The sequence below is a fragment of the Rhynchophorus ferrugineus genome, unplaced genomic scaffold (assembly GCF_030347505.1).
Source record: "Rhynchophorus ferrugineus isolate W39M unplaced genomic scaffold, kcgeb_rfMv2 rfM5, whole genome shotgun sequence".
Taxonomy (NCBI): Eukaryota; Metazoa; Arthropoda; class Insecta; order Coleoptera; family Curculionidae; genus Rhynchophorus; species Rhynchophorus ferrugineus.
In genome coordinates, this window is record NW_027472584.1 from 27500248 (window position 1) to 27514886 (window position 14639).

At 28.5% G+C, this 14639-nt stretch overlaps 2 protein-coding genes across 2 annotated transcripts in view; one reads left to right on the forward strand and one right to left on the reverse strand.

Moving 5' to 3' along the window:
- The window catches only part of LOC143197460 (uncharacterized), a 342542-nt gene extending 338894 nt beyond the window's left edge, over positions 1–3648 (reverse strand). Inside the window, exon 1 of the mRNA XM_076405965.1 lies at positions 3593–3648. The gene's annotated coding sequence lies outside the window, so the exon portion shown is untranslated. The remainder of the gene's footprint in view (positions 1–3592) is intronic.
- The window catches only part of LOC143197467 (uncharacterized), a 105477-nt gene that overhangs the window by 59149 nt on the left and 31689 nt on the right, over positions 1–14639 (forward strand). The window contains exon 2 of the mRNA XM_076405995.1: positions 5908–6007. The gene's annotated coding sequence lies outside the window, so the exon portion shown is untranslated. The remainder of the gene's footprint in view (positions 1–5907; positions 6008–14639) is intronic.

Below are 14639 nucleotides of genomic sequence, written 5' to 3' on the forward strand. Positions count from 1 at the left end.
TCCCTAATAGACTCAGTTAGAAACTAGATTACTCTAACAGAAGAATATAATTCAATTATCCATCCATTCCACAATGAATAAGGCAAAAAAATGTTTACACGATTTTTTGCAACTTTTCAATCCTTTATTTTGAAAGTGTATATCAATCAAGCAAGTTATAATCAAGAGGAACTAAGATTGTTGTGCACGTTATATTCGTCAGAATTAGAACACTATTTTCTTTTACCTGGAGAGGGAAAACCTTTCCACGTCACTAAATATGATATTAGAAATAACCTCAAAAATAAAAATGTCATAAAATCATATCGCATTGAATTATAAATATGATGAAAAAGTGGTAGTAACAATTAAGTAATAAGTAAATTTATCATTTTTTATAACAAATAAGCTCAAAAAAAACCTTTACATATTAAATAGTACTGGCTATCGTATTACTATATATTATGATATAGATCACAAGTTGCGAATAAAAAGAAATTAATACCAAGTTCTTAAAATTATGAAAAAAAAACTGATGGCAATAACATTTTAGAACTATTTTTATCTTTACAATAATCTCGACTAATATTGTAGTATATCTAAATATTAACTAATTTAAGATCAGTTATTGTTATAAATTATAAAAAAAACTAGTAGTAATAAAATATTTAGTGCTGTTTTTTCTTGACTTTTTAATAAACTGCCTTTACCTAGCCTAATATTTTTCTTTTTTAAGCTTAGTTTTAATCAAGCAACATGATTAATATTAGAATGTTTTATTTTTTACCATTAAAGGGTTAAAAGGCAGTTATTAGCTCTCCTTATTTTATAAAGCCGGTTGGCTTGCAATTTTTCTAGTGAAATTTTAATTACCAACGCCATGCAGATTATAATTCCAGCTTAATAATTTAACTAGGCTACTAATTGGTTTTTGTTTCGTTAAAGCGACAAGGTAAACACAGATATTAATATTTAAGCATTTAGAGTGCTCAGTTTTATGATACCGCTACTTCTCTTACATCTTTTAACTCGAAGTTCCATTCCAGATAATGCTTTTTGTTAATTATTCATTCCAAAGATAGCGCTATATATATATATATATTACGCCTTATCATCACCTTTAACGAATAATAATTTCTTATCGGTTTGAAAAGGATGCAACCATAGAGAAAAAAACGCTCGTATGCTGAATGTCATTGGTATTCAGGTAGTTATCTTTAATTTATATTAAAGATATAACGTAGTTCCTCTATAATCTAAAGAGAAACTTTTGGGGGTGTTACCGAAACAAAGAGACTCAGTTGAGATGTGTTCACGTTTTGATCAATACGGTATAAGGAATTAGCTAGATATAACTTTATTTCTCACTGTCTCCGAAGTTTTAATGGTGGAAAATTATGTAAAAGCAAGCACATGCATCTAAAACTACCCCCCAACCTTTCTCTCCTACGTTCCCCCAACGACACAATATAATGTAGTAATTTATTTCGTCCTTTTCGAGATTTCACGTGTTGATTTTCTTAATTATTAGTTGGAAAATATTCTCCGGCTAAATTATGTCCGTGGAAAAAGCTTGCCAACACGTAAAGGAGAACATAAAATCAACTGTTACTCTATATACATACGCAACCCTTTATAAATACGTAGTCATAATGAATGCAAATAGCATTATTTATATTTTAAACCTAATAACTCTCCATTTGTACACTTTTGCATGCATTCAAATCATTTGTCAAGGCTTTCTGTTAATTCCTCCTGGGATATCTCCAAAACATGATTTTTGAAGGCATCAATAATTTTTTGTCGACAAAAACGGATAACCCATGCAATTTGCACATAAATCGTTGATACTCCCTCAAATCGAATATCACTTGATAGAACGTTATTAACGTTATCATACATCTTAATAAGTACCACTACATTAATCGAAAATTTCTCTGGTCTTACTTTTAACGACAAAACATTTTCCTATTTTATTAGGCTGTTTTCAGATTCGTTATTAATATAAAGTATTCTGTAACCGGCAACAATATATCAAAGTAATAAAATTATTATGTATGTAGATCCGATTATATTACGATGGGGCAAACCACAAAATTGAAACGTTGAAAAATTATTTTTTCCTTGCATGTTGTTTAATCCTAGATTGCGCGGCTTTTATATAGCAAAATTCATTTAGTTTATATTGCGAAAATAGAGCTTTTAGAGCACTTCATTTAATTTATGCAAATTAATGTTCGAGCTGATTAATAAAAAATACAACTAACAGAAATGTATCTATGCCATTGTAATTTATAATGTATAATACCTGGAATTTATGTCATATATGAAACTCTGTAATTATTTTTGTATTAATATATTCAATTTAGCATAATAATTAAAGTTAATCCATGGCACATATGGGATTTATTTTATATATTAAGTATTTAAAGAACTGAAAATCATATCATTACAAATTATGTCTCAAAATTTAAAAAATCTGAGACAGAAAACAAACTCTTATGCCCTACAAACTATTAGAAGATATAAGTAAAGACCATCAAGTGTGAAATATAGGTATACATACAGAATTGTATTTTACAATTAAATTCAAATCAATTATTTCTAAAAAAACAAACATCGGAGAATCATATCCTTATGAATTATGATACAAATTACAAATGGAAACTGATACAAATGGATGAACAACTAAGAATGAATAACACGAAAACAAGTTCATAATAAAAATTACAACGTTCTGAGTAATGCTAATAATGCAATATGAATGATGGTAAACCATAAAACACTTTTAATAAGATGAAATACTTATTAATATGATTATTATTTCTTACGTAAATAGATATGTTGTTTTTTTGGTGAAAACAACGATAAGTTAGTTACTTGTTGGGACTGATTCAGAAGCCAAAATTTCCAGAAATTTTACTGATGAATAAAGGTTGCTTTGCAGACGAGCTAAGTCGGCTAAAGCTTCAGATAAATCGTTGTTTTATAGCGGGGCTTTTACTAATTCCATTTGAAGGATGTGCCCCATAAATTGAGATAATTTTGGGAAAAAGGGCATTGTTAATTTTAGAGCACTACAGACCCAAATAGCTGATAAATTAAAGCAACTTCCTTTAACCGCAATTAAGGAGATTTTTTCAAAGATTGCGTGAAACCACTACCGCCCTTTTTTCACACGTCACACATTTCCTTTTCGATTTTCAGGCTCTATTATAGGAAAAAATCGCCTTTCACTGATAAAACAAAATCAATGTAAACCATTTTCTGAGACCATATATATTTAATACTAATTTTTTTTCCTTTCTAACCTTTAATTCGATTTTATCTTGACGTATTATATGTTATTATATTTTCATTCGATTTTAATTTCCAGAAACTCTAACTTTCCACTAAATACGAGAGTAAAGCTATAATTATTGGAAATAGACAAGTCTAGTCAACTATACAAAACAATTGATTACTTTAATAAAATTTCGAAATTCTGGTGGGTAATATTTGAGAAAAAACACTTATTAGTAACTTATTAAAACTAATATTGTTATTGTTAAATTATTATGAAAATTATTTGTCCACTATATTTTGGATGTTATAGAATATTCTTATTACTCACCAGACTTGGTAATGTGTGACTTCTACTTATTTTTGAACTCCAAAGGCATTCGTGAGGGATTCCAGCTAGAAAAAATATTATAAGTTAATTAAACTGAAAAAAAAAATTAAACATATTTAAAAAAAGTTATAAAGCTATATCAATTTCTCTATAAAGCTTTATATACTCTAAATAATTGTAACTTCACCCTCGTATAAATTTTGCATCGAAATTCTTTGCCTACATTCATATAGTCCAGATCTGGCCCTCAGTGACCACTGGCCTAATTATATTTAAATATTGTTTAATTAGCTTTATACAACAACATTTTTACTACTTGTCTCCTCTATGCATCTCTTCTTCTACTATTTAATTATTATTGGTGATATTTTAATGAAAATACAGTGTCTTATGTAAAATTTTATGACAAATTTGCTACAGTTACTTTATTTCAGTTATATCGGTAAGTTTAGGAGTTATAGTCATAATTAAGCTTTGATTGAAGAACCAGACTTGGTAAAATGTATTTGATATTATCGCGAAATACTACAACTTTCAACATATTTAAAATAAATAGACCTATATCAATCTTTCCATTCTAGATAACTGTATCTTGACCCTCGTATTTTTCTAAGTCCACTTAAAATACGTCTTTTTTCTACAATAAAGAAAATATTATAGAGGGAAAAAGGCAATTTTTTAACTTATGGCCGCCCAGCTATGCCACGATGGGCATATCCTAAATCCAAATATAAGGGAGTAAGTGGATCTTCCATAAATATGGAGGGTTTTAAAAAGATCTGAACGAAAAATATTGAAAAAGGTGGCACAAAAAATAAGAAAAACTTGTTTAAAGCTTTTCAAAAGAAACTTAAATAAGCCCCGAAAAGGCGTACACTTTTTCTATGGAGATTTTACCCAATAAAAATATTCATATAATATGAATATAAATAAAACAATAAAAAAAAGAGCCAACAGGCCCGCCATCATCTTTGATATATAATATTATAATAAGTCATGAAATTGTAATTTATTCCGGTGGTATTTTTATTTTGTACGGCCTATACCTGTGTCTTTGATAATATATTTTATAGTAGCGTCTGTTTTTGCTAGAGCACCCTCGCCTCTCGTGGTCAATGGACCAAATAAAACCCATGAAGGGTCGATCCGAATCAGAACTGATGCCTCTATACCGATTCATCGCATCTTTAGATACGATTTGTAGCTGCCCTGTAATGACCAGCTTTTGTTAAATATAGAGCGGATCTATAATTCATCCGAATCGACACCACTAACCGTTTGTTTCACCACGTTGATAATTAATTAAAAATCAGTGAATTTTGTTCCGGAGTTTGAAATAATGATAGTTGTAAAGAAACAAGCACAAATTTAAACTGTGTATATGTGTGTGTGTGTGCGAAAATATGACATTCGTTATTAGCATCACGAAATATGTCCAGTTATTGGATATTTTTAATTTTTCCAATCGCTATTTTCGCCCATTTTACGACCTTCTTTTCTCATTTAATTAACATCGAAAATATTCTAATAAAAATATAGTATCTTATGTAAAATTTTACTGATAATTTGTTTTACTAATTATGGATTTTTAGCTTAATTGGAGTCATAAACTAATTTTTCAGTTTTTCCATATATATACTCAGGAAATATCGCGATTTTTTACCATTTTCAGACATTCATCTCCCATTTACTTAATACTGAAGATAGGTTAATGACTATACGGTTTCCTATGCAAAATTTTACAACAAATTGGCTACTGTTATTATATTTTAGGTCTTTCTATTAGGTTAGAAGTTATAACCATAATTAAGATTTTTCCAAAAAGGCAATATGCTGAAAATGTCATTATATTATCTTAACAATCATTCGCATGCCAAAATAAATGTGATATTCGTTATTAGCACCATGAAATACTACTAGTTATAGATTTACAGCACATTTGGAGATATACACCATTTTTGCAGTTTTTTAGCTATTCCCATTAGTTTGGAAGTTATACTCATAATTGGTTGGGTTCAAAAAGGCAATATTCTGAATAGTTCATTACAGTATATCAATATTTAAATAATACTGGAGATATATTAATAAAAATGCATATTTGTGTGCAGAAAAACACACGGAAATGCTTTGTCAGCATTCATAATTACTAACTGAATTCTAGTAGCTTTACACAACTACCTTTTTACTGCATCTAATAAATAAAAGTTTATAATAAAGATACTACTATATTAAAACAAGAAAAATCTTAGTTGGAGTTGCCTAAATTTGTTTCATGCCCTCAAGAATTAATTGAAAATCAGTGAATTTTGTTTCAGAGTCTGAAATAATGACAGCTGTAGAGGAACAAGCACAAACGGAAACTAATTTTACATAATTATTCAAGAAGCAGTAACACGATTCAAAGCAACAATTTAGGTGAGTAATTTGAAGACAAAAAAGAGTGGGGAAGAGAGAGAAAAGAAGGAAATCTCAATGTGCAGTACCTGCAGGGCCACTTACCTCTCGCGTTAACACAAAGTTCACTGTATATTTTTGTTCAGATAAAGAGAAATTCCTTTTAGGCCTCAGGTGTCAGCCAACACCGGATAGCCTTCCAAACCTTTTCTGTTTTATGGAAATAGGGCCCAAAATTAAATGGCCAAAAGTTACCATCATAGTCGTCTCTGAACTTCCCCTAAATTCGCATATAAATGCCTCCGATACGGGGTGTTTTTCTTTATAATACAGTCTCTCTTGATTTATAGGGATCTTCTAAAAACAATACATACAACCTCAAAGTTCATTCATAAATTTTGCCTTTTCTTTTTCACAGTCGAGCCGATCCGGGCATTTATTTATTTATTTATCTCTATTTCTCGCTGTAGGGCCCTATTTATTTTTTCAACGGTTTTAATTATTCATGTCTCATAACAGAGGGTGATCTAAATCCAAATAAAGATCCTACTGCAAAAAAAATCATTCAAGATACTTATTTTTATTCAAAATCGATTATATTCTCTGATATTTTCACCGGAAAATATACTTACGATTTTTTTTCAGCAAGTAGAAATCAAGCGGGGTTAGATCCGGCAGATTTGGATATTATGCACATATTTGACGCCATTTTCGCCTGTCACACATTTTGATTAGCCAAGATTACCAGTTATGCATTGATAAAGCAAATATACTAATACTTGTATAGATTTACAGTTTGTTTGAGGCTCTAAATCATTTTTGCCATATTTGCATATCTATATTGGCGATTTTCGCCAACTTTCTGCATGCGTTCTATAAATATATATAGTTCTCAGAATATAATAAATACATTTATTTATAAGACAAAATAATTATATCCACTTTCCACATTAGAATATCTTATATATTTCTCAGATTGAAAAATAAATGTGATATTCGTTATTAAAACCATAAGATACTATCAGTTGTAGATTTGGAGCTATTTTTGCAGCTTTTCTTTGTATATACTGAGAAAAAATCGACATATTTGGCCATTTTCAGATTTTCTTTTCCCTTTTAATTAACATTGGAGATATATTAATGAAACTATACGCTTTTATCTAAAACAAATTGAATAAGACATTTTTATTTATTTATGTCTCATTACACAGGGTAATTTAAATCCAAATCAAGATACTCATTTTTATTCAAAATCGATTATATTCTCTTAAGTATTTCCACTGGACAATATACGATACGATTTTTCCCAGTAGGCAGAAATCACACGAGGTTAGATCCGGCAGATCTGGCAATTATGTAGATTTTTGACACCATTTTCAGCTGTCGACTGTCATTCATTTTGATAAGCCAATACTGCCACTTTTGCATTTTTACAACAAATACATTAACATCATCTAGAATGTTGTATTGGGTGTAAATACACAAACATTCAGCTTGTTTGAGGCTCTATATTGGCGAATCTTCCCCTATTTTTCTACCACTAAATTAATGTATTTCTAAGCAGACAATTACCAAAGAAAGAAAAGATAAAAAATTATTTTTACTTTATGACGACACCTTCTTAAACCGAACCTTCAACGATGTGCCCCAATTTCATGACAATCTGGTGCTTAATTTAAAAGTTAATAAAATAAATGAAACATTAAGTCGATAGTACAAACTTCACTGGTCAAATTGAACAAGTTCCGTTTAAAAAGGCTTTGCCTCCCTTCATATAGTCTAGATCTAGCCCCCAGTGACAAGAGACTGTTGTAGATGTTATTTAATATTGTAGATATTTTAAAGAAAATATAGCCTCTTATGAAAAATTTTACAAGAAATTTGCTACAGTTACTGTATTTTAGCTATTTCACACAATACATGTCACGTCCATTTTTTAGGACCAAAAAATATATTGTTATAGCTTTATTACAGCATTGTCATTCTTGCAGTTTTTTTTATATATATACTCAGGCAAAATTGCGATTTTTGTCCATTTTCAGACTTTCTTCTACCATTTAATTATTACTGGATATATTTTAGTGAAACTGTACTTTTTTAGTGTAAAATTCTACGACAAATATGCCACATTTATTGCATTTCCATTAGTTTAGAAGTTATGGCCATAATTAAACTAAAAATACTATTAATTTTAGATCTACAGCTCATTTGGAACAATTTTTGCCATTTGCAGACGTTTTTCGCCTATTGTATTAATATTGGAGATATTTTAATGAAAATACACCTTTATGCAAAACAAATTGAAAAAGATCCTTTTCAAAATGCTTCGCCACTATTCATATATACCAAATCTGACCCCCTGCGATTAAGACCTAATATTAGCTAAATGCTATTTTACTACCTTTATACAAGTACTCTGACTCTAATGTATAATAATCAAAAGCTGTTAATAGTGAAAGTTGTAAAGACACTGTTAAATCAAATGTACAAAAATTCTAGTTACAGTTGCGGATATTGAATAGATATAGAAAGTTTGAATGGGAACAGCCAACGACACGATAGGAAACTAATAAAGGTTCTGTCCGGAAAACTGTTTAGAATAAGAAATTTAACATATGGAATGTTCAAATTTCTTTTTAGATTCGCTTAGGGTAAAGAAATGTTTGTTTCGTAGCAACTTCCACTATTATTCCCTAAGCGCAAGAATCTAGAATTCTGTTAGTAGAAAATTACGAATAAAACTGTATTGGCTTTTATACAACTATGTACGTATAGTAGAAAATTGCCCCATATACATACAATTTCTTTGGACCAAAAACTTTTTCCTCAGATTTGCATTTATTTCAACTCTTAGTCCAACTTATTTCAGCTGTTGCCGAGTTTCCTTCGTCATAATTTTGAAACAAAACATTACGAAAAAAAGGGAAACATTTTTTCTCTTTTATAAAAAATACTCTGTCCGTATTTCTATTAATTTTGACACTATAGTCAGCTAAATCAATGCAATTATCGACCGAACTTCACAATATTAGAAGCAAGGAATCTCCATTTCCATCCAGTCAATTTTCACGTTGACTTTTTATCAGTGAATAATCGAAAAAGTTTGGGCAACTAAAGCAACCACTTTTTTTTTCGATTATAACCCTCGAAAAGTTTTATGTATAAAGAATGAGATGTTTAATGAAAATTAACCCCTCACAGATCAAAATACTGCACTGCCATTATGAGATATATTGATAAGATTTCCATTAAAAAGTATTGAAAGGAAAATTATTACGTTTTTGAGTATAAATCTGTTAGGTTCAGATATTATAACCGAAATTATGTTTCTTATCTTAATAATATTCTTTACGATATTTCTTTAGCCCATGAATATATATATATATATATATATGTATATTATATGTATATATATAATATTTTAACTGTTCCTATGGGTTTAAAAGTTATAGTAATAATTAAGATTCATTTTAAAAAAGTAATATTCTGAAAAATTAATTATAATATCTTAACCTTTCGTCCCATCGCAAAATAAATATGACATTCGTTACTAGAATCATGAAGTACTACTAGTTATAGATTTACAGTTTATTTAGAGTTGTAAACCAATTTTGAAATTTTTCCATATATATACTAAGGATACTGAGGGACTTTGTCCCATTTTCAGACCTTTTTCATTAATTTAATTAATATTGAAGATATATGAACGGAAATACGGTCTCTTATCTAAATTTTTACGACAAATTTGCTACTGTTACTGTATTTTAACTGTTCCTATGGGTTTAGAGGTTATAATTAAGGTTCATTTTAAAATAGTAATATTCTTAAAAATTAATTATAGTGTCTTAACCTTTCGTCCCATCGCAAAATAAATATGACATTCGTTACTAGAATCATGAAATACTACTAGTTATAGATTTACAGTTTATTTAGAGTTGTAAACCAATTTTGAAATTTTTCCATATATATACTAAGGATACTGAGGGACTTTGTCCCATTTTCAGACCTTTTTCATTAATTTAATTAATATTGAAGATATATGAACGGAAATACGGTCTCTTATCTAAATTTTTACGACAAATTTGCTACTGTTACTGTATTTTAACTGTTCCTATGGGTTTAGAAGTTATAATTAAGGTTCATTTTAAAATAGTAATATTCTTAAAAATTAATTATAGTGTCTTAACCTTTCGTCCCATCGCAAAATAAATATGACATTCGTTACTAGAATCATGAAGTAGTACTAGTTATAAATTTACAGCTTATTTAGAGTTGTAAACCAATTTTGAAATTTTTGCATATATATACTGAGGATACTGAGGGACTTTGTCCCATTTTCAGACCTTTTTCATTCATTTAATTAATATTGAAGATATATGAACGGAAATACGGTCTCTTATCTAAATTTTTACGACAAATTTGCTACTGTTACTGTATTTTAACTGTTCCTATGGGTTTAGAAGTTATAATTAAGGTTCATTTTAAAAAAGTAATAATGTGAAAAATTAATTATAGTGTCTTAACCTTTCGTCCCATCGCAAAATAAATATGACATTCGTTACTAGCATCATGAAGTACTACTAGTTATAGATTTACAGTTTATTTGAAGGTATAAAATATTTGTTCAATTTTTCCATGTACATATTACTCGAAATACAACTCAATATTTAGTCATTATCAGACATTTTACATCAAGATATACTAACGAAAATATGAATATGAGATCTCAACTTAATTGTCATAATATACGAGCATATTTTCTAACAATAGTATCAAAATCCTTATATAATTTCATTATAATCTATCCGAATGAACTTTTTGATTAGTTTACTTTCAAATCTATGAGACCTGTTCTGTAACTTAGTTATATGAAAATAATTGCGTTAAAGAACAAAAAGAAGTCCGGATACTTGTTACGATGCAAATGCTTGTTATATCTGAAGGATGTACACCGAAATAAAATGTAATCTGAACGGGATTTGAATAAAATAAAGTTGGAATTCGTATTTTGTGTCGCCACAGAACTAGTTAGATAACATTCTATCGGATAATATCTACAAGAAGAACGTTTCATGGTCCATAACGAAATTATAATCGACTTAAATAACTTTTGAGTCGGTATGATCCTCCTCCACCTATTTAATCCAATGCAAATGGTTTTAGTTTTAATCTTACTACTCAAAACGTTTTAGTCTAACGATACATTTACGTAGTCGATTCAATCTCCACTAATCTATGGTTAATTTTAATAAATAATCTTAATCATTAAAAAGTAAAACAAAAATTACGTTTAATAAAAGCTTTTAACTTGGTTAATTCTTGGTTAAGAGGACAACGTAATGGATTTTTTTTGGGTATGTCATTATGAATAGAGATATTTCACGTAAATGTTAGACTTTGTTGCCGATATTTTATATTAGCAAGAACGCATTATATTACAAAGCTCATATATTATATTATCGTTTCTCTATACACGAACGAAAAAAACATCCTTCACAAATCACACAGTACTAAATCAGGCGAACTCACTGTAGAGTTTCTCAAGAATTTTGAAAATTAAACTTACTAAAATTGAATAAATTCATGTATATGATGTATATGATGTATATGATGTATATGATGTATATGATGTATATGATGTATATGATGTATATGATGTATATGATGTATATGATGTATATGATGTACATGATGTATATGATGTATATGATGTATATGATGTATATGATGTATATGATGTATATGATGTATATGATGTATATGATGTATATGATGTACATGATGTATATGATACATATGATGTATATGATATATATGATATATATAATATATATGTGAATTTTATATAAATTAATAAGCAGATTGATTTCTTAATAAGTGGTACAGCCATAATTAATTTGAACAAAACCAAACCTGATTAAAATCGCATTTTTAAGAATTTAAATACGTAACAAAGGAATTTCAAAATTAATGATTTTTTATTTTATTTTTGGCCGTAATGTCGAACGAAATATAACGAACACATAATCCATTCGTTCGAAATATAAATTGTTAAATATGTAACGGAACGAGAGTAAAAGCAAGGGGTTTAGAAAATTGGGAATTATGTAGCGTTTCATTAAATGCGGTTCAAATCATACAGAGAAAATATGTCCAACATCACGTTTTATAATCCCGAGGTTTTTAACGCCCCCCTGTGCCAAAAAATGTGCGTGTGTATTACATAAATAGTTGGAAACGATCAATAAAAAAGTGCTTAGCACTTATAAAATTCAAAAAAAAGCAGATTTTCATTTGATAACATTACGAAATTGTATTTATATTGGTAGAATAGCCCATTTTCCTTTTTGCCTCGTTTAACTTTTGCTGGCGCTTGCTACTTTTAATTGAGTCAACTGAGAAGGCTTGTTAAAAGAAATGCAAACATTCTCCTTTTTGTTTCAAAACCCCAAAATATATATTGTGGAATTATACAACCGTCCCATTGTAACGAATTCCTACATTAAATTCTTACAAAATTACTCTTCATACTATATATATCACATCTCTCTTGTAGTTATATAAAAATAATACTCTGAAAATTTTAGTATAATGATTTAGTTTAACAGGAGAAAATGTGAAAATGACCTGGATTTCTTCCTATACAAACTACAAATATATACTGATCAGTATTTTATGGTGTTATTAATGAATATTTCATTTACTTTGCAATATGCGAAAAAGCTAAGGTAGCATATCGAATTTTTCCATAGTATTTGTTTTTTGAACCAAAACTTAATTATGACTGTAACTTGTAAACTAATTAAAACCGCTAAAATACTGTAATTATAACAAATCCATGGTAAAATTTTACATAAGAGACTGTATTTTTATTAGCATATTTCCATTAATTAAATGGTAGTTTCTGAAAGAGTATCTGAAAAGAGCCAAAAATCACAATCCCTCCTGAGAATATATATGGAAAAATTATAAAAATAGTTTATATCTCCAAATGACCTGTAAATCTATAACTAGTTGTATTTCAAGGTTCTAATAAGGAATATCTGATTTATGATTATTTATGATGATTTATGATCTGATATGTGATTGACTGTTAAGGTACTATAATAAATTTTTTAGAATATTGCCTTTTTAAACCAATTATGGCTATAGCTTCTAAACTAAAATATATAAATATAAAATATATATTTGTGGTAAAATTTTACATAAGTACTATGTTTTCATTAAAATATCGTCAATATTAATTAAATGGGAGAAAAATGTCTGAAAATAACTAAAAATCACGATTATTCCAGAGTATATATATGGAAAAATTGTAAAAATAGTTGTTTATTACTCCAAATAAGCTGTAAATCCATAATTTGTTCTATTTTATAGTTCTAACAACGAATATGGCATTTATTTAGCTCATATCACATCTGTTGTTTTTATATAAAAACAATACTATATAAAAACAATAACAATACTAGAATATTTTAGTATAGTATCTAACACATTTTCTGGTATCATAAAATGAATATTAATACTACTAATTACAGGTATACAGCTTATTTAAAGATATAACCCGTTTTTTCAATGTTCCATATAATTATACTCAGTAATAATCTGGTTATTGGCCACTTTCAGGTATTGTTCTTCAATATAGTTAATAATGGATATATTTATATGACAATACACCACCTTACCCTCTATTATAATAATTTAAATTTCAGTATATAGTATTATTTAATAGCAAGAAGTAACAGACACTGTTGCGAATTGTCTTTGTCTCTAATTACTTGCATTCCTATGTTTACATCAGGGAATAAAACGTTTCTTTTTCTCGTTATTCTTGTGTTTCTCTGTTGCAACGTCAATATTTTGCTGCAATCCAAAGTCTGCTTCCTTGAAGAACTAATATCTTTCCTTCTCGGGGAAAAAATCTATTGTCTTTTTCATTTCAATCACACAAAAACTCATCACAATTGTTCTCAACTATTCTTCACCCTTCCTTCGGTTGAGAGGGAGCTTGTACGAGGACTATCCAATAAATTTATATAGTTTTATTAGAAAAATGCGGCTATAACTAGAGGAGAAAACCACCACAAAGAAACCACTTTATTTTCTGATTTGTGCTTTAGACGCATTCGTAATCATTTTAGTAGCAGCTCAAGGAAAATGGCCTATAGAATTTTTATTCAGTCAAATAAATGCGACCGTAATTTTTGATTTTTATTGAATAATTCTTTGATTTTCAATTTACGTGTCGGTAATAGTCGTCAAATTGAAAATAAAATATTTATGTAATTGGACATAATTGTCCAGCTTTATGCCAAGCTACAGAATAGGTATTCGGTAGGTAATTCTGCAATATTCGATTTTCCATAGTTTATATATAATGATTTATTTAACTCACCATTTTTATTACTCTATTGTTTACCTTATTATCTAACAGTGAACTATATTAAGCTGGTAAAGAAACCGACAGGCACATTGTAAATATAACATTTTCTATCAGCTGTATGGGAAATATTCTGAAAAAATTCGTAATTTGAGAAAATAAAATATTTATCGCCCTATTTACCAGATGATTAGCTCCCTCTGAATTGCATTTGGAGATATAGATTATTTTTGCAATTTTTCCATATATATATACTCAGGAAAATCGTCATTT